General features: G+C 34.7%; 1 protein-coding gene and 1 long non-coding RNA gene across 2 annotated transcripts in view; both read left to right on the plus strand.

Annotated features, from left to right (window-relative positions):
* Positions 1 to 16367, plus strand: part of LOC143202545 (uncharacterized) — a 32524-nt gene extending 16157 nt beyond the window's left edge. Inside the window, exon 3 of the long non-coding RNA XR_013007177.1 lies at positions 16326 to 16367. This is a non-coding gene — a long non-coding RNA (uncharacterized LOC143202545). The remainder of the gene's footprint in view (positions 1 to 16325) is intronic.
* The window catches only part of SNF4Agamma (SNF4/AMP-activated protein kinase gamma subunit), a 167229-nt gene that overhangs the window by 96032 nt on the left and 44997 nt on the right, over positions 1 to 26200 (plus strand). The window lies entirely within an intron of this gene.

Raw genomic sequence — 26200 nt, forward strand, 5'->3', positions numbered from 1 at the left:
TTTCAATAAATACTGTGTAGCGACTTTGAGGCATGTCGAATTTTACATAGTGGAATAATGATCTACAAAATACCCAGAAATATAATCCCAGATGTTGAACACGGGCGGGGTGCCAGCAGCGCCAACTAGAACCCTATAACAAATAGCTGGCAACCCCGAGACGTTTATCTGAGATGTTATTGAAGGGTGTTTCCAATCATTCAGTACTCGACTATTCGTTTGGTTTAGACGTACCACAATCGTCTGCCCAAGCCGCGTTACCAGATAACACCGCTGCTATCCTTTTTATCATTTGTATTTTAGGGTACAGGTGCGGTTAGATAAAGACAATATCTTTGATGATTTATTTCCGTTCAAATGGAATATAATTATATGCAGAAACACTATTAATTTTTGACGAGCAGATATTATACAATAAACCAGATATTAAACACTAAACCAGATATTATACACTAAACAAAATCACACTATATGAATATAAAAATAAAGAAATGCACGTGGCAGGGTTACCTTCAGATGTTACGAACAGTGGCACGTCTGATCACTCTCAGAGTCGGGAACGGAAAGAACATCGAGGCGTCGCGTCATCCCCTAGCTTCACCACCCGAGGTTGCCACGTCGTACCCTCTGTCAGTACCACTTGTTGCCACCTTACCGTGGGTGCTAACTTCAGGTATGTGCAACGCCTCGAGTAGATCTGTGGGCTGCTGATAATTGCGGGAAAATTCGAAACATCTGACGGTCGCTACAGTATTTTTCACATTTTTTATGTAGCCAATAAATAACGGTCACATAATGTAAACACCACTGTTTCATTTCGTTTTACCTCCATTCACCGAGCCTTGTCAATTTACCCTATAGTTCGAACACTCAAAAATTAAATTAAAACAATTCTAAATTAAATATTTTTAATAAATATATTTCTTCGTGATCTAATAGGATTATTTAAAACGTTCATTCCTCGAATCTGATCGACACTTTCAGACCGTTACACTGACCAACAACGCAATCAAGGTGTTATTTCATCATAGTGAAATAACCGCAATACACTGCGCGTTTTTCTCGGTATCTATCGCGATCGATAATCAACACAACCGGGAACCGACATCTATGTGAATGTGTTCAGCGGCGACCTTGCATCGCCATTCAAAACATATAGAAAACATTTCACAAGTTGGGCGACCCAATTTTCAAAACAAACAACACCTAACTAACGCCGGATACCGTTCTGATTCCGTCTTATCTCGTCACGTTGAATTTAAAAGATGAATGCACCTAAACCTAAGATTGATAAGTGTTTATTACGTTTTCAAATCAACAGTGTTTACTTATTATCGAAATTGTTACTCTGGTTCATTGAATTTTAATCGTGTAATATTAGAATAGCGAATTACAACTATTATTCGACGTAAAGTCAGTTGACATGTATAAAGAACGTTCGGAGGAGTTGGGAATTAATGAAGCAGCTGTTAGAATACTTTTACATGAAAATGAGGAGAGTTTGAAATTCGTACTGCGATCCCGTTCTATTTCAGACTATTTCCCGTTTCTTGACCCGAAGAAATGACTGGGCGATAGGAGATTTGGATCGAATAAAGAGGTCATCACTGAAACAAATGTCTATTTTGAGGACCGTGAGGAAATGTATTATTTGGAAGGAATAAAAAATTGGATTAACGCTGGACTAAATATAACAGGTCAATTGAAAAGTCCCCCTGACCTACCATAGTAAAACACGGTGATACACTGGTTATAGCGACTCTCCAACTTTTCACTACCATTTTGTTCGTCTTTTGCTTCAAAATAGGCCTTAGTTTCGGCGATCACATCTTCATTCGACGAAAATTTCTTCCCAGCGAGCATTCCTTTGAGATATGAGAACATTTGCTGTTCTGGTCGCTGGGGGCCAGATCTGGAGAATACATGAGTACAATTCATGGATTTTTGGCATCGTTTTTACTGACTTGTGACACGGTGCATCGTCTTGCTGAAGCAGCATTTTCTTTTTGTTCAAATGCGGCCGTTTTTCGGCGATTTCGTCCTTCAAGCGGTCCAATAACACTATGTAATAGTCGCTGTTGATGATCCTTCCATTTTCAAGGTGGTCAATGAAAATTATTCCTTGCGCTTCCCAAAATACAGACGCCATAACCTTGTCATCCGACTGTTGCGATTTCCCACGCTTTGGAGCGGTTTCATCGTATGCAGTCCACTCGGATGACTGTCAATTGGACTTCGGAGTGAAATCATGGAGCCATGTTTCATCCATTGTCACAAATCGGCGCAAAAACTCGGGTTTACTACGCTTGATCATCTTCAAACATAGCTCCGAATCATCAACTCGTCGTTCCTTTTTGGTCAAAAGTGAACTCGCGCGGCACCCACTTTGCATAGAGCTTTGTCATATCCAAATATTCGTGAATGATAAGATGTACACGTTCAGTTGATATCTTTAGTGTGTCTGTCTATTTCCTTCAATTTCAATTTACAGCCATTCAAAATCATTTTGTAGATTTTTTTGATGTTTTCGTCGGTAACAACCGTCTTCGGTGCTCATTTCACCACGTCTAAACTTAGCATACCAATCCTTTCAAGAGTTGCTTCACTCAAAATGCTATAATTCACAAACTAATGATCCGACAGCTATCAAATTTATACACGCATCTTTTGAAGATTAGGGCTTTTGAACATATGAATTTAATTCTACTAGCGCCATCTATGTGTCAGGCCGGAGATTTTTCAAGTGACCTGTTATTAAGTTATAAGGAGGTCATTGTGAGATATAAGATGAATTTTTACTATCAAGTTGCCCTTGTACTATTGATATCATAACAAAAAGTGACATATATCACGCTTTGCATTTGCTGAGATCACCGTTAAGCTCTGTCAGAGTTAATTGAACGATTTAAATGAAGAACTGTTACGTTAAGATACAACAATAAACTAAGCAACAGACGTAAAACCATTCCTTCGCATGACAACGTTCGACATTTATATGTAATAGAGGTGTACGATACACTGTTGCAATTTTAATGAAAGGTTCACGCAACCTGCATACTCACAAGATTTGGCGTCTGTTGATTGTCATTTTAGATGATCAGAGTGTCGAGGTAATGTTCAAACCTATTTCGGCTGGAATTCTGCAGGATGGTGTCTTAGTACCACTCTTATATTGAGGCATGTCGTATTTCACGTCCTAGAAAAACGGCCTATGAAATACCCAGAAAATATTATCCCAGATGTTGATTACATACGGAAGGCTAGCAGCGCCCTGTAGTGAATGATAACGAATATCTAACAACCGCGAGACACTTATCTGGGATATTATTGAAGGCTACTTTCGATTATTCAGGGACTGACCATCGTTCAGTTCAGATGTGCCACCCACCATCAACTGTCCAGGCTTCGTCTTCAGGTAACACCGCGGCCATGCCTGTTATATACTGCATTTTCCATATATTTGTCAATAAATAACGGTCACACATGTAAATGTAAACTCCACAGTTTCATGTCATCCTAGCTCCATTCATGGAGCCACATAAACACCCAAAATATCTATTTTGCACATTACAAATGACAGTTAACTTATAATCACTTATACCCTATTCCTCATGCAGAATCAGCTAAAACCTCAGCATCCATCTTGGTGGTAGATTAAGTTGGAAACGTTGGTCAAAAGGGATTGGTTTACCATCCAATAATAAAACGTATTTGGACTTGTCAGGTTGCATTAATACCTCAAACCATGTTCTATGGTTAATTACCAATTATTATAGCTGCGTAAACAACGAAGAGCTGCAAGATGGCCTCAAAATCAAATGGATTTACACTCACAGGAATTCAAGATTGAAGCGAACCAAACTACACGAACTTATATAAAGTGTATATAAGTGTTATTATGAACTTAGATTAATCTAATTTAATTTTAATTTGCAAATACAAAAAAATTGTAATAATTAATTAAGATATACTCAACATACCTAATAAAAGATACCATTAAACACCCTAATTGAAGAATATTAACATAACAAGATTTATTTTCATTTCATCAACACTTTTAATTTTAAACACTTCTCTTTTAGCGGAGTTTAATTTTTACCCCTCAAACTTGATGGTTAAGGCGTGTCGAGTTTATAATTACCCTTATAATTAAAACTTCGCTACAAAGTTTGAAATAATATTCAAGAGTATTCGAAGAACGATTCGATCAGTTCGCGCTGGCTTTGTTAAAATTCACGGTAGCCTTCTTTCCAACTGAGCGTAGAGAATTCTAATCAGCTTCCGTCTTGATGCTGACCAAGGCAGGCGTACATCTAAAATAAATAAAAAACATCAATATTGTATTTAATTGTTAATTATTTTAAGTTAATAATTCGATTTCAATGGAAGGAAATGACAAGTTTCATTTAAAAAATAACTGATTGTTTTGTTAAGATGAATATCATCATCATCGATATCAATCCTAGGAGAAGGTATGTATTTTCGAGGCAGTTCAGCAGGGCGTTGAATATTCTTCACTAAATCTTGCAGTTGGCGAACGGCCGCAGCTGCGGTCTGACCTCGGACAATGTCACTCTTATTTTCACGTCGTTTTTGGATGATTTACATTTCTTTTTCTTCGGAGCTGATCGCTGCATCTTTCCTTAATCCTTTCTTTTCCATAATTGTTGGAAAATGTGTTAATATCTATACAAATAAAAAAGCAAAGCAGCGTTTATTGTTTTTTTTTCGATATCCTTGAAGTCTTCTTACTCTTGGTTCTTGTTCACAATGACCAAGTATTAGGTCATCCGCTTTATTGACCTGAACCGAAATCCCAAGAACGATATATTTTTTTATTATTAATCTCTTAGAACAACTTGGGCAATAAGTATTATTATTTTTTTTATAATATCTTTATTAGATACGCTTAGTACAATCTTAATTTACAATTAATTTATTACTACTTTTCCTATGTACTTGGATTAATTAACAAGCAAGACGATTGCGAGAAAATACATCAGTATGTATTCCTCAATTATAAAATCATATTTATTTATTAATTATTAACTTATAGCTATAGTTTACACTAAATGTATACGCTTTATATAAGTTCGTATGGTTTTGTTCGTTTCAATCTCCTGACATCCTGCGCGCTGTCCAACAGTTGTATTGCTTCCACGTTAGTATGATTTAGTAATCTTCTTTCGTGTTTCAAGGCGAAATCTTGGATAACTTCGCAAATCCATTTGATTTCCAGGTCATCGTGCAGTTCTTCATTGGTTACATAGCGGCTTGTTTTGACAGCGTTGTATGACTAGTTGATTTGAATTTTTAGTGCAACCCCATGTTTGCACCCCATTTTTCCAAATTGGCTTTATAGTTGTATTATAGATCAACCTCTTTGCTTTTAGATCAAGTTGAGAGTATCTTCTGACTAACCAGTATAGTTGTTTTATGTTAGTTCTAATGTGTTTTGCTTTTTGTCTAACGTGATGCTTCCAATTTAATCTCCCGTCAAGATGGATTCCAAGGTATTTAGCTGATTCTGCTTGAGGAATCGGGCATCCATTGAGTGATATAATTAAGTTTTTATTATTTCGCCTCAATGCAAAATTAACGTGGACAGATTTGGAGCTATTAAGTTAAATTTTCCAATCTTTCGTCCATTTGTAGATTTTGTTGACTGCCACTTGCACTTTTTCTATTGCCCTAGGCAGAGATATATCTTTTACCATAATAATTGTGTCGTCAGAAAAGGTTCCAAGAAGTGTTTCTTTTGTTGTTGGAATGTCAGCAGTGTAGAGCAGATACAGGAGAGGTCCTAAGACGCTACCTTGTGGAAGTCCAGTCGAGATATTTTTAAATGTCGAGAACGCCATTTCTTGCGATACTCTAAATTTTCTTCTGAATAAATATGACTCTTACAGATTAATCCCAAATGCCAAACCTGATCAAAAGCTCTTTCAATAGCTGTAGTTACTCTGTGCACTTGATCGATTGTTGAATGGTGATTTCGAAAACCAAATTGGAAATCTGGTATTGTTACCAATTGTTTAACACGTATAAATATCAGTTTTTCAAATAGCTTCGATATTTCAGGTAGTAGCGAAATAGGTCTGTAAGATTCGACTTGTTCTGCAGGTTTGTCAGGTTTTTTGAGCATAATTATTTTTGCCATTTTAAAGCATTCCGGGACATATTTCAGCCTTAAACAGGCATTAAATATATATGTCAACATGATGATTGCTTTTCGTGGTAGTTCTTTCAATAATCTAGGTGAAATGTCATCTATACCAGGTGCCTTTTTAGGATTGAAGTATTATTATATGATTTCAGTAAGTGATCTGCTGTACAACTTATACTAGTAATTTAAATCTTATTCTATGTATAGTTCGTCCATCGTCCATACTAATGTTCAGTGCAGCTGCAAGACGCTATAATAACATTTAATAGTATCAATACTTACCTCCCTAACGCACTTTCTTGGTAAGAAAGAGAATAATTGCAAGACTTGCAAGAGAGATTTGAATGCAACGTTGCCAATTATTGCAAGTTATATTTACTTTTATATTAAAGGGCATCGAATAAGCTATAAAAAACTGTAGGAATGTTCGTCTGGTCAGTCGGAATGTGTGGCTATCGATGCGATTGTTTGTCCGAACTCTCACTACTATTTTATGGAAGGAATCGCACGGGAACTGGAAACACTGGTTGAGTAACACTTGTTTATTTTAATATTGAATGATACATGTGGTCGATGAGAGAATGGAAAAGGAAATACGGTAGCGCTGTGGAAGTGGTACTGTTACAAGGGGCGTAGAGAAAATAAAAAGAGAGCGAGACGTCGTCGTGGTGGTCTTTTATAGCTGGGAACCGCATGGTACCAATTCACCAGCGTTGCCAACCTTAGACTTTGATGTAGGTGAATGCGTGGTTGCCTAAAGGGTTGTAGCGGTCGCTACATACACAACAAAATTCTTAACCTTACAAAACAATGGTTTACCAGCACCAAGATTAAATCCCAAAATGGGAGCTTACCGAATAATCTAGTTTCTGGTAGAAGCTTAAAATTCGTCAAGACGAGACTAATGTTTTGAAGAATTTTGCAGACATTTAACTTTTATAATAATAGTTTTATAAGCTGATGCGGTGACCTGTTCAGAGGCAACATAATAGTGTATGGTATTAAAATGAAGTCTATTTACAAACTGCAATAGGCAATACATTATACATCTTGATGACGTGAGTTCACTGTTATTTTGAATGGACTATTTGGGGAGTGCACTAGCACCAGAGTATCACTCAAAGGCTAATTAAGTTCAGAGATGAGTTTGAAGAACAATATTAAGGAAAATTAGTTGTAATAAGTGCGCCATGTGCTTTTCGTATAATAAGAAACAGCTAAACCGACCACAAATCCAGATCGAAATCTTATTTTAAAATAGATTCTTACAGATTTCCAACGTGACCTGACGTCACTGCATCAGACATTTAGTTGTGTTGGCGGTTGATTTATTTATTCTCGTGAGAAACGGTCGCGAGACAAGAACGACCAAGATTCGGCAAAGAAAGGATAAGGACGTATAGCCTGCGGTATAACGGCAAAAATAATTCAAATTTCGCTACGGCATATTTGAATATTTTTAATTACTCCCGCGGTGTAAACAAATTTGTTGATAAAGGCCGGCGGTTGTTTGTTATTTCCTCATCACTATTTTAAACAATTTTAATAATTTGGGTTTTGTAAATTGGTTGTTTTTCACATAATATTGAATTAGCGAAATAATTATTATTCTGGACGGTTTTTTTGTAATGTCAACATTAAATTTTAATGAAAAATTCAAAGGATCGTCTGTATGTTTAATGATAATTAAAAAACGTTTATTTTACCAGTATAATATAATGGGTTGTGAAAAGGATTTTTAAAATTTAATTTTCCAAATCATCAAGATCAAGCATCTTTCATTAATGAATCAAAATATTGCTATCAGTATCACCACCAATACACCCGGTTCATTGAAGAAATACGAGTTATAATTTTCAATTTTAAAACCTCTTAACTTATTTTCATTGAAAAGTGAAAAAATATTGAAAATTTCATTGAAACAATAAATTATATTTGTACTTTTCTTTTGAAAATTCTGATTTTGTGCTAAACCACTGCTGATTCCAATATTGAACTTGTAAGGTAAATGATCCGTGATTTTTTATGATCCCTTTTATACATAGGAAAAGATCTCCTATTTATAAAACATTGGAGACTGCATCTTGGCTGAATAACACCCTTCCACATTTGGGTCCATAATCGTCTGGTATGAAACGCAAACAACAAACTTTTTTGTCCGAAATCTTGATATGAGAATTCAGTGTATCATTGTTTACTTTCAAAAACCGTTTCAAAAAAAAAAATATTCTAGTCTAGAGATTTGGAAAAACCGATTTTTTATGTTTAACTATTTGAGAATATGTCCCTAATAGGATTTCTCAAAATGTATTTATTATTTGTGCGATAAATGAATTTATAGCTAAGGCTCACGCCAAATTTCAAGCAGGTCTGTTTGGTAGAATTTGAGATATCATGAAAAAAGTACTTTCGAGAAAAAAGAAATGAGTTTAAAGTTTCATTTTTAGAGGCCGCGTCAATAAAACAACTGTATATCTTAATATAGTTTAAATTTTGAAAAATCCTCTTAAGACTATATTCTTAAATGTTTAAACTTTGAAAATACTAATCGATTTTCTCACACTTCTAGACTAGAATGCCCCCTTAAGACATTTGATTTTACGCTACTAAAACATGCAATCACTCGACCCTCGTATTGTCTCTGCAGACATTACGAATATCCTTTAAAGCAAACCAATATCCGACCTACACTGAAACAGTAATCCCACGTACTAAATTAAACAAATAGGAAGCCACTTTATGAATATATCAGAGCCATTTTACTATAAACGATCAATGATACTACAACCGTTGAAGCACGGTGTCGCAAACTAAGCTCTTTTTTTATACGCGCCATTTACCAGACCTTTTTTTTCTGCAGTCATCGTGGGTGTGGGTTGAACTTTCGAAGTCGTTATTTTTACTGTTAGCCCCAACGAGCTTATTTTAGTCCTTATGGTTCAGTGGCTCCCCTTTTGTTTTTTGTTGTTCATTTTAAGCCTCTATATGTTATATTAAGTGAGTACAATATATTTTTTTGTTTGCTAAAATTACAATTTGGTCATTAATATATATTGGTTAAAGTACTAGGTATCAGTGTAAAAAAACGTTAAATACCTTGACCTATTTGTTAAATTCGGTTGTTTCGGCCTTTATCAATATAAACATAAGTATTACTTAGTTATTCTGCTATCGAAGCCCATCTAACACTTTTAGAAACGTTTGATGATAATTCTCCGTCATATACCAAGAGACATGATGACTGTGATAAAGAATCATAGAAATATTGATTGTTTGTAATAATATGTGACAGGCATATACTAAAAAACATAATATATTTACAAAAAACAATGGAAATTTAAAAACTAGACGCCAGCAGAAACTTTACGAAACATTGACGTCACTTAACGTTTCCTAACCATCATTTTACCGATTCCTAACCATTATCATTTTTTTCAAAGCAGATATCCTAAATTTTAACAGAATGGATTCGTCGATTGCTAGCTATCAAATATGATAGAATATTGAACAAAATGAAGTAAAACACTTCACAAAATAAGTGCAAGTAATACAGATGAAAATGTATTTGAGAAGGCTGCTGAATAATGTTAATTTTACCCAATTTATAGTTACTACAACACGAAAAAGTTTAAATTATGTATATTTGTTGATGGATATTTGATTTTCTTAAACTTTTAACAGCTATGTGGAACGAAAAAGTGTATTCAGCATTGTATCTAGTTTCTTTCAAATACTTGGGAAAATAAAATGCACAAATTGTAATTTTAAATTAACCTCAAATTACCAAGTGTCATATACCTTGATTTTAGTTTATATTTAGTACTAGCGACCCGCCCCGGCTTCGCACGGGTGCAATACTGATACTAAATTAAATACACTACAGAAAAAATATGAACGTTGTATATAAAAACATAGCGGCCCGCTCCGACTTTGCACGGGCATAAAATATATATGCCTATGTCACTCATTGAAAACATGATTAAAATCGATCCAGTATTTTTGGTTCATTCATTACTGCCCTTGGCCTGCACGCATTAAATTTGGAGTAAAACAATTCCTCTTCCCCTATACTTACTATGAAGATTTCCTGCTATCTTTGGAATATCTAAATTCATACAATTTTTATTACATTACACATTTTTAAACGCAAATTTTAAATTTGTAGTATCTCCGAAAATATTTGTTTAATTTACATGCTGTAAGGAACCATATTGATCTATATTAATTGCACACTGTATTTAAGGTACTTAATTCGATAAGGATTAATGCCGTATTGCTTAAAATAGCTTCGTAAATAAGCCATTTTCTCACGTAAAAAGTAAACAATAAAAATGGTTAATGTGGGTTATCCCTAAAAGATAAACATATACCATCGCGGACTTTTTTGTAGACCTTTTTATGGTGTACAATACTGTAGTACATTAATTTGATCTAACTCGTAGGGTTAGGCAGCGTTTTTGCTAATTGCTAAATAAGCCTAAAAAAATAGGTTAATTTACGACATCACGTTAGAAACCTCTAAAATTAGCAATGTTGCCTTAGTATATTATGCATGTATTATACATATAAACCTTCCTCTTGAATCACTCTATCTATTGAAAAAAACCGCATCAAAATCCGTTGCGTAGTTTTAAAGATTTAAGCGCACATAGGGATATAGGGACAGAAAAGGCGACTTTGTTTTATACTATGTAGTGATATTGTAGGAATGTTCGTCTGGTTGGTCGGTCGGAATGTGTGGCTGCCGATGCGATTGTTTGTCCGAACATTCACTATGATTTTATGGAAAGAATTTGCACAAGAACTAAAAACACTAGTTGAAGAAATACGCGTTTATTTCGATTCAAATGGAAACATGTGGTCGACGAGAGAATTGACCAGGATATTAGGTTAAGGTAAAGGAAGTACGGTAGCGCTGTGGAAGTGGTAGTGTTACAAGGAGGGTGGAGAAAAGAAACAGGGCGAGACGTCGTCGGGTCTTTTATAGCCGGGAACCGCATGGTACCAATCTACCAGCGTTGCCAACTTTTGAACTTGCTGTAGGTGAATGCATGGTAGCCCAAAGGCTAGTAGCAGTCGCTAATATATATATATATATATATATATATATATATATATATATATATATATATATATATATATTTAGGGTAAATGATGTGGCTCGGTGAATGGAGGTAAATCGAAATGAAACAGTGGTGTTTACATAATGTGACCGTTATTTATTGGCAAAATAAAAAATGTGAAAATACAAATAAATAAAACGGATGGCAGCGGAGTTACCTGAAGACGAGGCTTGGGCAGTCGATGGTGGCACGTCTTAACCAAACGAGGGTTGAGCACTGAATGACCGAAATACCCTTCAATAATATCCCAGATAAACGTCTCGGGGTTGCCGCCAGCTATTCGTTGTCGGGTTCCAGTTGGCACCCCGCCCGTGTTCAACATCTGGGATTATATTTCTGAGTATTTTGTAGACCGTTATTCCACGATGTAAAATTCGACATGCCTCAATTCGCTACAATACTCCCCTGCCAGAATTTTACATAAAATTACTTCAACAAAAATACAAAAATGTTTGCAAAAAATATCAAATACAAAAAAAAACGTATACCAAACAAAATGTGCTGTGTAAAATGGGCTTTGAAAAAATATGATAGTTCGAAACGGTTGTGGTTGGTACGGTTGCGATCTGGTACGGCTGTTGATATCTTCCGGTCCTACAGATACCGTTGCATCATCGTCGCTTTGGCACTTGAATGTGGTCCATCGACGACGTTGAAAACAAGCTATTCTTCAGGCAGGGCTCCCGTAATCGACGCTGTGGGAGGATCGACTGTTCGACGACGTGGTAGCTTATTTTCTTCGACGACGAGACGTTAGCAATTCTGGTACTTCGGCGAAGACATACGAGTCTACGGTGACTGCAATCGGTACCTAGCTTCTGGAGCTGCTCTGTGACTAATCCGTAGTCACATACGTTAGGTTAATTCAGAAAAAACAAATAACGACGGTATCCGATCGAAGCTGCCCAAAGCCTTTTAAATCAAAATATCTGCCATTATGACGGAGACGGCGAGCGAAGGAAGACATTATGATTTAAACATAGCGCCGAAAGAAATGTTCAGCCGAGACGCTGATGGTTAAGCAGTGATATAAAAATATTCCAAAAGATTGTGAAATAAAAATTTTGACAAAAAAAAAATTTTAAAATTAATTGGAAATAATGAAATTAATCGGAATAAAATGAAAATGAATCTTGAAGGTAAAATTGAAAACGAATCGAATTAAAAATATTTAAAATTTTGAAACAAAAAAAAATATAACGGTCACGTAAAATACACCATTTTCTACGTACCCTCCATTCACGAGTCCAAATCCAATTTTCCGAAAGATCACGTCGGGGTCACCACTTTAGGGTAAAATGATGTGGCTCGGTGAATGGAGGTAAATCGAAATGAAACAGTGGTGTTTACATAATGTGACCGTTATTTATTGGCAAAATAAAAAATGTGAAAATACAAATAAATAAAACGGATGGCAGCGGAGTTACCTGAAGACGAGGCTTGGGCAGTCGATGGTGGCACGTCTTAACCAAACGAGGGTTGAGCACTGAATTACCGAAATACCCTTCAATAATATCCCAGATAAACGTCTCGGGGTTGCCGCCAGCTATTCGTTGTCGGGTTCCAGTTGGCACCCCGCCCGTGTTCAACATCTGGGATTATATTTCTGGGTATTTTGTAGACCGTTATTCCACGATGTAAAATTCGACATGCCTCAATTCGCTACATATATATATATATATAGAAAATATTATTTTATTTAACGAAACGAAGACGCGGCTGGTCAAACGGCGATACATAGCGGCACTGAGGGTTCTTATGTATTAGAAAACAGACCACCCGTTCCCATTCAGGTAGTTCTTACAAAGATCCTGTTATATAACATAATTACATCAGGGAACCTCATACCACCTATACACATTGGGATATTTCAATACGAAAGACTGATCAAAATACATGCATGCACGTAATATAGTACAGTATTAAGATGATAGTTATCACTACATAGTATAAAACAAAGTCGCCTTTTCTGTCCCTATATCCCTATGTGCGCTTAAATCTTTAAAACTACGCAACGGATTTTGATGCGGTTTTTTTCAATAGATAGAGTGATTCAAGAGGAAGGTTTATATGTATAATACATGCATAATATACTAAGGCAACATTGCTAATTTTAGAGGTTTCTATTTTTTTAGGCTTATTTAGCAATTAGCAAAAACGCTGCCTAACCCTACGAGTTAGATCAAATAATGTACTACAGTATTGTACACCATAAAAAGGTCTACAAAAAAGTCCGCGATGGTATATGTTTATCTTTTAGGGATAACCCACATTAACCATTTTTATTGTTTACTTTTTACGTGAGAAAATGGCTTATTTACGAAGCTATTTTAAGCAATACGGCATTAATCCTTATCGAATTAAGTACCTTAAATACAGTGTGCAATTAATATAGATCAATATGGTTCCTTACAGCATGTAAATTAAACAAATATTTTCGGAGATATTACAAATTTAAAATTTGCGTTTAAAAATGTGTAATGTAATAAAAATTGTATGAATTTAGATATTCCAAAGATAGCAGGAAATCTTCATAGTAAGTATAGGGGAAGAGGAATTGTTTTACTCCAAATTTAATGCGTGCAGGCCAAGGGCAGTAATGAATGAACCAAAAATACTGGATCGATTTTAATCATGTTTTCATTGAGTGACATAGGCATATATATTTTATGCCCGTGCAAAGTCGGAGCGGGCCGCTATGTTTTTATATACAACGTTCATATTTTTTCTGTAGTGTATTTAATTTAGTATCAGCATTGCACCTTGCGAAGCCGGGGCGGGTCGCTAGTTCAAGAATATTAAAAGTGGATCCCACATCTTAATAAAAATTCTCGTTTTCTTTAAATTTATTTATTATATTTAACCATTAAAATGTAGCAAGATAAATTTCCAAGCGTTTATTACAGTGGTACGTGTTATCGTTTGTGTATAGGAGATGGTTGATAAATAAATATGCGCGGAGTACGTGTTCGGGCCGATAGTTATTTGCCAGCTCCGCGTTTTGCCGCTCGAAGATATTTTTTTATCGATAAAATAGTTTTCAAGGCAACACGGCGTGTTTATATCAGTCAGCAATTTGCACGGTATAATCTAACGTGTCACATCTTGTAACAACAGTTGTAGTGTTTATTTTCTTCCAAGCATTTGGCAATGCAAAACAGTCGTTTTTCAATGGCGGATTTTTTTTACTTGTTTTAGGATTATCAACTAGTTTACCACGCTTTTTTTATTACTCAGTGTAATAAGAACTAAACGCTACGTTATTTACTGTTGATATACGCAAGAAAACATGTGGTGTCATTTCCTGCCAGTTGTTTATGTATATATATATATATATATATATATATATATATATATATATATATATATATAGTAAAAATGACCTTCAAAAATAGTAAAAAGATGTCATATTAATTTACGAAACATTTTAGAGGAGGTAAAAAGAAAAATGCAGCATAATATTAAATTTTTAATTATAAATTAAAGGATATAAAACAAGGAACCTTAACTATACCATGAACTACTTACTAAAGTATCACATATTTGAATCTACAATAGTACTAATGTAATATATATAAAATTTTATAACAACTTACAATAAAAGGTGCAATAGAACATTTTTCCAAATAAAGGCAAGTTTAATATATGTCATGGAAAAAGGGCTTACCCATTAAAAAACCATCTCCATATTTAATGAAATCGAGGACTCGGGTACCTAAAATCTCATGTTAATATTTTGTGCACGATTAATTGAAATTATTTAAATATATAATTTCCTATTATCTTGTCAAAATTCAATTATGGTGTATTATTCTGTGATTCATATTGGCTACTTGTACATATTACATATCTTATTTAGACTAATCGTATCTACTCTATTATTATTTTTTGTTTCACAACAAAATATAAAAGTTAATTTCAGAAAGTCTTGCTAAATAAATGATTTTTCTAAAATTAATTACATGCAAAAAACAAATAGCCTAATTATAACTTTGGCAACATTGACTTTTAGCATTTCCGCCTGCCGGGAGTATATTACGCCACCACGATGATTTTTATTGTATACTACGTTAGTGGCCTAGTGTAATTGGGGAATGGCACGGCGAGAATATCTGAATATTGTCCCATATTATCCTCTCGGGGGTGTTAGGTTTTGGTTTCTGTCGTCTTTGCATGGACACAGGACTTCAGAGTTGATATTTTTGGGCATATAAAGATTATGCATTTATTTTTAAAAGTCGCTATCAGCTAGGATATTCTGTATCCATCTGGATAAATAATAACCTAATAACCAGAAAACACTGTATCTGACGAGCAACAATGTAAGCAACAATATAAAGGATGCTTCATCAAATGTTCACATTTTAGGATCAGAAAAATAAAACAAAAATAATGTTATAAAATATAATTTATTTTAATATTATAGTACTCTAATGCATATGTTATCGAAGGACTTAAACTACAGTAAATTATACAGTCTTCATGATAGTGTCCATATTGATATCCATAAAAATATCTCTAATAAAACCATACCAACTTAATATCTAACAGTATCAGTACTTACCTCTCTAACGCATTTTATTGCCAAGAGGGGGCTCCATTATCTCGTTCCTGTTCGAAGTGGCTCGTTAGAGACGCAATCTCTTTCTGACTGGCCATTTTTTGGCCTCAACATTTTAATCTGAGGTTTGAGGAATTTTGCATACATTTGACAAAATTACGCATCACACCATTGCATCTCTGTCTACCATTTCTTTTTACTTATTATTTTATATAGACACAGTGTCTATATATATCAGTGTCTATATAAAATAATAAGTAAAAAGAAATGGTAGACAGAGATGCAATGAATGTAGTGACTCAGTAATGGTAATGAATTTATTTATTACAAATATAATTTTGTGAGGTGAGCTTAAATTATTGTTACGAAATATTTATAGCATCGAAGTTTGTTAACTTAGACTCAGACCATACGTGCCATTCAGTGACCATGCTTGTCACGAACTCTCCCATCAATATCACCGTAATTTCTCTAGGAGTTGAAAGAGGATCCAAACGTGGAAGACCACCACCGATCACAACGTATCCGTTCCAACTGGTACACTAAGCGATGGACCACTAACACCAAGAAGAAAAAATGCAAAGCTTCAGCAACTTGTTCCACCTGAACCAGCATTCACCTACGTCCCATCATCACGTCGACATGACGCCGCCGACGCAGCATTCCCGCCCCGTGGGCTTCTTGGGACACTACCACCATCATTTCTCCCAGTACCACCCCACCCCGTCGCCCAGCATCAGCGTGGAGAGCTACCCCGACAGCCCGTCGGACGACAGCAGTCCCTCGTTCAGTTCGTCGTTGGTCGAAAGTTTCAAGGAATGCTCGACGTCCCCCAAGGCCGAGTACAGTTCGTCTCCCAAGGAGATAAAGAGACATGCGAGTCACCATCACCATCACTCCATCCAGGAGCTGATCGGACATTTTAAGAAGAAGGTAATCCATTGGAGGTCGGAGAACGGTTACAGGAGGAGCTCGTGTAGTGAGAGTGAGGCGGATGATAGTTTCAGGGGGAGGAGTAAATCGCTCGATTGTAACACGAAAAGACCTGTAGTGGCGACCGACTGTGAGTCGACCTATCGCATATACAACACGATATTGAAAGAGGGTAAGTGTAAACATGTCTTTCGTTCACTGTTATGGTCGTTTTATTCATTAACAGAAGCAGAAACTTTAGTTAGTGTAGGATAGGTTATATTTCGTGTTCTATTGCAACATTATTATGGATTATCTAAAAGTTTTAAAAGACCGAGGATGAAAATGAAATGAGAATGATTAGATACATACTGGTCTAGCGTTTTACCGATTTTTCTAACATTTAACAATAAATATAAGACCTTGAGGCATGTCGAATTTACAAAATACCCAGAAATATAATCCCAGATGGTGAACACGGGCAGGCAACCCCGAGACGTTTATCTGGGATGTTAATGAAGGGTATTTCTATCCATTCAGTGCTCATCCCTCGTTTGGTTTAGACGTGCCACCATCGACTGCCCAAGCCTCGTCTCCAGGTAACACCGCTGCCATCCGTTTTATGTACGTAAAAAAAATGTGAAAATTACAATTAGATTTTCACATTTTTTTATATAGCCAATAAATAACGGTCACATAATGTAAACACCACTGTTTCATTTCGTTTTACCTCCATTCACCAAGCCACATCATTTACCCTAAATATTTTTAATATCGAAATTAACCATCGAGATATTGTCCAATATTTTCCACTACTTCGCTGTTATGGTTATTTTATTGAATGACAGTGTGAGAGAGAGAGAGGAGAAGCTAGTTAATGTAGGATAGACTATATTTGATGTTCTGTTGCAATATAATTGTGGATTATATAACAGTTTTATAAGACTGACGGATGAAAAAGAAAAGGAGATAATCAGAAGTGTATTCTTCTTGCATTTTGCATGTTTTTCGAACATTTAACCATAAATATAATAAAGAACCCAACCAAGGGAATATTGTCTATTATTTTCCACTACCTTGCTCTATCTCTGTAATATTCGAATGTTACCTCGAAATAAACTTGCATTATTCTAGGGGATACGGACACCTTATTTAACCGAAACCAACTGTAGTCGAATGGACTCACATCTGGCGAATATGACTAGCGCGGTATAACTTTTTAGCGCGGAACCAACTGAGGTCGAGTGTTATCATGCAGCAGTATGATTTACTTCTCCTACTATCATTCTCAGTAAAGGGCTTTTTAGGGCCAAGTTCTTCAATCACTTTCTTTCATAGCTTCTAGTTTCTTTCTACAAGTTTGTAATTGTAGGAATCTTCGTCTTGTCGGCCGGAATGTGTGGCTAGCGACGCGATTCTTTATCGGAACACTCACTACTATGTTTGTAGAAGGCATTCCCTACACTGGTTAAATAAAAACTTGTTTATTTCATGTGTTAAATATTACATGTGTTCAACGAGATGATGGATAGGATATTAGGTTAGGTTAAGGAAGTACTGAAGGGCTATGGAAGTGATACTATTACAAGGGGGTAGGGAAAAAAGAGGGAGGCATCGTCGTGGTGGCTCTTTATAGCATAGTACCAATCCACCCGCATGTCAACATTTGAACGTAATGTAGATGTAATAGCGGTGGTCCAAAGGGTTGTAGCGGTTGCTACAGTTCCTGAGTGCATCCGCAATATTTACTATTAAAAAAATTTACAAAAATGTACAGTATTTCTAGGTATTTCCCCTCACTACTTACGCATTTTGTTCATCTTTCCGGAAGTTTTTTGATGCCGGTATCGAAGAATTCCTTGGGCAACTCGGACAGCCATGTGCGCACGAACTCTACCTCGTCGTCGGTATTGAATCTTTGACCTCCGAGGACTTCTTTCAGTGGTCCAAACATGTGGTAGCCGCTGGGTGATAAATCCTGTTTGAAGGGGGGGGGGGTTCCAGTACCTCCCACCCTAATTCCGATATTATATCGAGCGTGAGACGCTGATTTCGCAAATACAGAAAAGTTTCCGTGTTTTTAACGCCTTCCCACACTGAAGAACAAATGACAATACGTTGCGCTACGGCGGTCGGCACTTGACGTTCACTCATGATCGTAGCACGTGCATGAAACATGCGCTCCCGACGAAAACTATGCGACACTGTTCGTAAGGGGCCCAGCTGTCACATACTCAAGTCACGACCTTCAAAACCTACATACGTGCTATCTTCAGCGTTTGCCTCCATCATGTTTGAACCACCCTCGTATTTTGTATCTTCATACAACTAGGGCTTGTATTTTGCCTAGCTCTGTGGATCCATACTGTCTGCTTGCCTTTATATTTGGTTTTTGAACGTTGTTTTTGATATCACCGTTGAACATCATAAATATCCATTAGCGTTTATTATTCCTAGACAGCTGCAAGATTTTTTCATTAGTCATCACCACTTCCAGGCTAACAATTACGAATCCTTTTCGTAATTTTAATATGTTCAATTTAATTTCGACATCGTCGATACTTTTACATAATTCTGATGTTTGTCCAAGATTAGAGACGAGAGTAAATAGTGGGATCTTGTTTCATTCTGTGTCGTTATCTATCTAGGCAGTGATCAAAATAAAAGTACTACGATTTATGACACCATGCGTTATTAATCGTTTTAAGTCAGAACAAAGCCTTTTTAATTATTCATCAGTTTAATTATGAAACATGATGTGCTCCTATGACCTTTCACCGTCCGTTTTTTATGTGTTTATCAACGTTATCGCTAATCTTTTGGACTCTTTTTCCATTTTATCTTGTTGTTTCTTTCATTGTGTTGTTAGGATGTTTTATTACGCTGGTGGATAATGAAGATTTAGACGATTTGTTGCAAGTTTCCGTAAGATACTTCCAGGCTATGTTTATTCTGGAATAATAGCTTCGAGTTTGGAGAATGTCGACCACTTTTTCTGTTATTTTCAAAATGTTTGTTCTCATTTTCGTTCAAATAATTACAAGTTAATGAAAATTACAGGGATTATAAAGAATTTTACGTTGAATCGAGTGGTAGTAGAACTATCTTTGTACAACTTTTAATTTTTAAGTTATTCAATAAAAAGTGTTTTTCCAAAAAATTAGTGTTTTTCTGTTTAAGTGGTATATCTTGAAAATGATTAATTCTACGGTAATTTAATATGGATTTTCGTTTCTTTCGTCTCCAAAAACATATATTTGGGGAGTTTCAGCTTGATCCAAGAGGTAAAAAAAATTACCACTTTTGCCATATATATAGTCGTGAAAATTTGCGATTTTTGATCATTTTTAAATTTCTTGTTCTCATTTTCGTTCAAATAATTACAAGTTAATGAATATTACAGGGATTATGAAGAATTTTACGTTGAATCGAGTGGTAGTAGAACTATCTTTGTACAACTTTTAATTTTTAAGTTATTCAGTGAAAAGTGTTTTTCCAAAAAATTAGTGTTTTTCTGTTTATGTCTTATATCTTGAAAATGATTAATTCTACGGTAATTTAATATGGATTTTCGTTTCTTTCGTCTCCAAAAACATATATTTGGAGAGTTTCAGCTTGATCCAAGAGGTAAAAAAAATTACCACTTTTTCCATATATATAGTCGTGAAAATTTGCGATTTTTGATCATTTTTAAATTTCTTGTTCTCATTTTCGTTCAAATAATTACAAGTTAATGAAAATTACAGGGATTATGAAGAATTTTACGTTGGATCGAGTGGTAGTAGAACTATCTTTGTACAACTTTTAATTTTTAAGTTATTCAGTGAAAAGTGTTTTTCCAAAAAATTAGTGTTTTTCTGTTTATGTCTTATATCTTGAAAATAATTAATTCTACGGTAATTTAATATGGATTTTCGTTTCTTTCGTCTCCAAAAACATATATTTGGGGAGTTTCAGCTTGATCCAAGAGGTAAAAAAAATTACCACTTTTTCCATATAAATAGTCGTGAAAATTTGCGATTTTCTATCATTTTGAAGTTTTTTTATTGCCATTTTCGTTCGTATATTCGTAGATTAATGAAAGTTACAGGAATTATGAAGCTGAATCGAATGGTAGTATATCAATTTTTACACAGCCTTTAGATTTAAAATTGTACAAAGAATAAATTTCGATCTCACATATCTTAAAAAGTATAAATTCAGTAGTGGTTTAACATAGATCTTCATATCTTTCTCCTCGCCATATTGATATATATGTATATATCTATATCGATGTCTGGTTCAACCAACAAAACCTTCCTACTTCTCTGCTTTAGAGAAGCCTGAAAACTTTGAAACCATATATTTGAAGCAGTCCACCTTCGGGAAGTGGTTTTTCAAAGTGCTTCATCAATCCCAACTTCATGTGCAAGCAGTGGTAAAGAACCAAGTGTAAACTATCTCGGTGGTTAACTCTTTTTGATCTACTGATTGTAGGGAATTTATTGTTCAATGAACACACATGATATATTAACATTGCGGCACACCTGCCAGTCATGTCCTTCATATTTTAATTTAAGAAGTTCTTAATTATGAATGATAGTATCTGTATCAATCCAGACAGAAAATTAGTTTAAAATAAAATACCTTAATTTATCATTTTGCCTTTTACAAAAAATCCCGAGGTTCGAGAATGTTTTCAGATGAAAATCAGACAGCTATTTTGTTGCAGACCTGTAATCCTTAGCTTTTCCATTTTTATTTTAAATTAATTCACTCTTTAGGGTAAATCAGATGGCTCGGTGAATGGAGGTAAAACGAAATGAAGCAGTGGTGTTTACATTATATGACCGTTATTTATTGAAGTTGTAGGAATGTTCGTCGGGTCGGTCGGTCGGTCGAAATGTGTGGCTGCCGCTGCGATCATTTGTCAGTACACTCACTACTATTTTTGGAAGAAATTTGCACAGGAACTAAAAACACTGGCTGAATCAAAGTTGTTTATTTTAACTTACGATTGATACATGTGGTCGATGGGAGAATTGACAGGATATTAGGTTAAGTAGAGGAAGTACGGTAGCGCTGTGGAAGTGGTACTGTTACAAGGGGACGTTGAAAAGAAAAGAGAGCGAGACATCGTCGTGATGGTCTTTTATACCCTGGAACCGCATGGTACCAATCCACCGGCGTTGCCAACCTTTGTACTTGTTGATGTATTCGTGGTGGCCTAAAGGGTCGTGGCGATCGCCACAAAGTAATATAAAAATATAAAAATACAAATGATAAAACGGATGGCAGCGGTGTTACTTGGTGACGAGGCTTGGGCAGTCGATGGTGGCACGTATAAACCAAACGATGGTCGAGTACTGAATGAATGGAAATACCCTTCAATAACATCCCAGATAAACGTCTCGGGGTTGCCGCCAGCTATTCGTTGTCTGGTTCTAGTTGGCGCTGCTGGCACCCCGCCCGTGTTCAACATCTGGGATTAGATTTCTGGGTGTTTCGTAGACCGTTATTCCACGATGTAAAATTCGACATGTCTCAAGGTCGCTACAACTACTTGATTAGACATATCGAATAGATATGGTATTGGTCCTATGACTAGTTCATGGACTTTGTGTAGAATTCTCGGTATTTTAACACGTAATTATATATGTATATTTATGGAAATATCGATTCCACATTATGGTATTTAACATATTCAAATTCGACAATAATTGGACGTATTAATAGTATTCATAATATTAAAAAAACACCATTGTCGGGCGCAATTTGACAGGGCATTTAATAATTATTAGTTTAACTATATTTAATTAGTGCCTATTTATTTAGACAGGAATCATTATACGTTTTTTTGGCCCAATTATGTTGTCTTAACCGATAAGGAATAACACACGTGGAGTGTCAGTGTATTTGTATTATACTAGAGACGGTTTAATTAGTTTATTTTTAATAAACGTTTGTTTGTTGATAAATATGATTGAGGGACAGATACCAGTTTTTTTTCAAAATGTAGAAGTCGACATGAAACCGCTTCTGTTTTTTTTTGAGAGGTGTTAAATTAATATGAATATTGCTCATATGTGTCTAACAATAGTGAAGATAAATCAACAATGAAGAGGATATATCTGAAATTAATAATCTAAGAAACTGTTGAGCTATTGAATATTGACAAAGGTGTATATTAAGCTAAAAGAAAACCGTATTGAGAATCGGATATATTGCCATAACAAATAAATTGTGATTGTAGTAAAATTATTTTCTTTACTATATATAGGGTGTTGGTTGGGAAAGTTCGCATAAATGTCTGTTTATAGAGTGGTAGTAGAACTATCTTGGTCAACTTTTAGTTTTTAACTTATTCAATGAAAAATAAATTTTCAAGAATTTATGGATTTCTATGTTAATTCTACGACAATTTAATATGGATTTTCGTTTCTTTCGCCTCCAAAAACATATGTTTGGAGAGTTTCAGCTTGATCCAAGAGGTAAACAAAATTACTACTTTTTCCATATATATAGTCGTGAAAATTTGCGATTTTTGTTCATTTCTAAATTTCTTGTTCTCATTTTCGTTCAAATAATTACAAGTTAATGAATATTACAGGGATTATAAAGAATTTTACGTTGAATCGAGTGGTAGTAGAACTATATTTGTCCAACTTTTTATTTTTAAGTTATTCAATGAAAAGTGTTTTTCCAGAAAATTAGTGGTTTTCTGTTTATGTCTTATATCTTGAAAATGATTAATTCTATGGCAATTTAATAAGGATTTTCGTTTCTTTCGCCTCAAAATACATATATTTCGAGAGTTTCAGCTTGATCCAAGAGGTAAAAAAAAATACCACTTTTTCCATATATATAGTCGTGAAAATTTGCGATTTTTGTTCATTTCTAAATTTCTTGTTCTCATTTTCGTTCAAATAATTACAAGTTAATGAATATTACAGGGATTATAAAGAATTTTACGTTGAATCGAGTGGTAGTAGAACTATATTTGTCCAACTTTTTATTTTTAAGTTATTCAATGAAAAGTGTTTTTCCAGAAAATTAGTGGTTTTCTGTTTATGTCTTATATCTTGAAAATGATTAATTCTATGGCAATTTAATAAGGATTTTCGTTTCTTTCGCCTCAAAATACATATATTTCGAGAGTTTCAGCTTGATCCAAGAGGTAAAAAAAAATACCACTTTTTCCATATATATAGTCGTGAAAATTTGCGATTTTTGTTCATTTCTAAATTTCTTGTTCTCATTTTCGTTCAAATAATTACAAGTTAATGAATATTACAGGGATTATAAAGAATTTTACGTTGAATCGAGTGGTAGTAGAACTATATTTGTCCAACTTTTTATTTTTAAGTTATTCAATGAAAAGTGTTTTTCCAGAAAATTAGTGGTTTTCTGTTTATGTCTTATATCTTGAAAATGATTAATTCTATGGCAATTTAATAAGGATTTTCGTTTCTTTCGCCTCAAAATACATATATTTCGAGAGTTTCAGCTTGATCCAAGAGTTAAAAAAAATTACTACTTTTTCCATATATATAGTCGTGAAAATTTGCGATTTTTGATCATTTTTAAATTTCTTGTTCTCATTTTCGTTCAAATAATTACAAGTTAATGAGTGTTACAGGGGTTATAAAGAATTTTACGTTGAATCGAGTGCTAGTAGAACTATCTTTGTACAACTTTTAATTATTAAGTTATTCAATGAAAAGTGTTTTTCCAAAAAATTAGTTGTTTTCTGTTTATGTCTTATATCGTGAAGATGATTAATTCTACGACAATTTAATATGAATTTTCGTTTCTTTCGCATCAAAATACATATATTTCGAGAGTTTCAGCTTGATCCAAGAGGTAAAAAAAATTACCACTTTTTCCATATATATAGTCGTGAAAATTTGCGATTTTTGATCATTTCTAAATTTCTTGTTCTCATTTTCCTTCAAATAATTACAAGTTAATGAAAATTACAGGGTTATAGAGAATTTTATGTTAAATCGAATGGTAGTATACAGATCTATACAGATCTTTAGTTTTTAAGTTGTCAAACATTATTAATTCTACAGTATTTTAACATGCTTTTTCGTTCGTTTTATACCTTTTTGGACATTTTTGTGGTATATATAATACTTAATATTAAAATTTGAACTCATCATACAGACTGTTTAACCATTAAGCTAACAAAGAAAGATAGACTAATAAAGTCTAACAAGAAGTTCTTGATCTTCGGTTTGTATCGTCTTCTAAAACTGTTTTTGATTCATAATTTAAGAGGATATAAGGCACGTGTTGGTGATTTCTTTCTTTCCGTTCGCCCTACAGGACCTAAACGCTTTTATAACGATCTACACTCAAAGGACAACATTCCTTTATACATTTCCCGATATTAACCGTACCATTTTAATAAGCTACGAAAATATTTTCGAAAAGCTTTGATGCGTGATGTTTGCTTGCTTGCTGAAGGGAATTTTTTTTGTCCTCATTTGGTCGTTGTTGAACATCGGATCGCTTTTACAGTTCGCGCTCTGACGATGCCGGCGATGTTTTTTGCAAACTTTACTCAGAAAAACACGGTGTTCAATTACTTTTATTTGGATTTTAGATGTTTTCGAATCGTTCTCTTTGAAGTCGTATTTTTTTTGTGCCGTAAAGGTGATAATTGCTTTCTTATACAGAGGGGCAGGGCTTCGAGAGGTGTGCTAATAATAGCCGGATTTTTATAGAAAAAAAATTTTGTTTATCGATTTTATTACTTTATATTTTTTTAAATAAAATTCTCCCTCACAGAGAAAATAGAGATTTAACTTTGTAGGCAATTTTGAATAAATGTTTCGCGACGTCCAGTATTTAATTGTCACTACTTTGAACTTGTATATATTATGTATATATTATGTATATATTATTAAGCACGTTTGGGCTCTACTGGACCATCTAAAGTACAACAGAGGGACATTTCAGTTTTTTTTTCTCTTCGTTCGGTCCATATTGCTTTCGTTCTGTCAAGATGGGCTCTTGTTCGTTCATTTGACCACTTGGTTCCAGGTTTCGTGGGTTTTTCTGTTTGGTGTGATCAACACTTCCCAGTCGCACTTTCCGTCACGAAACTTTTCTTTTCTATATTTTTTATTGTGTTATTTTGGCCCTTTTCAGATGCTCCTTAATGGCAGTGATTTATTTAATTGTTTCAGCCTTGGCAATACTGCGAGCTTCCTAAAATTCCACCGTCTGTCTGGTCAATCTGCTTTGTTCCATTCTTTTAATATGCCCATAAAACTTATATATTAACATAGCCTGCGTTTTTTATACCCGATTATATTATATATTGCTAAACTTGTCCACTTCCTTATTTGCTTGCCCTTTAGCATATAATGTTCTTTCTTCAGCGTGTCCCTTTTTCTATTCAAAATGTTGATCACAATGTTGTAATGTCTCAGTTTCGTATATTTAGAG

The sequence above is a fragment of the Rhynchophorus ferrugineus genome, unplaced genomic scaffold (assembly GCF_030347505.1).
Source record: "Rhynchophorus ferrugineus isolate W39M unplaced genomic scaffold, kcgeb_rfMv2 rfM9, whole genome shotgun sequence".
Lineage (NCBI taxonomy): Eukaryota > Metazoa > Arthropoda > Insecta > Coleoptera > Curculionidae > Rhynchophorus > Rhynchophorus ferrugineus.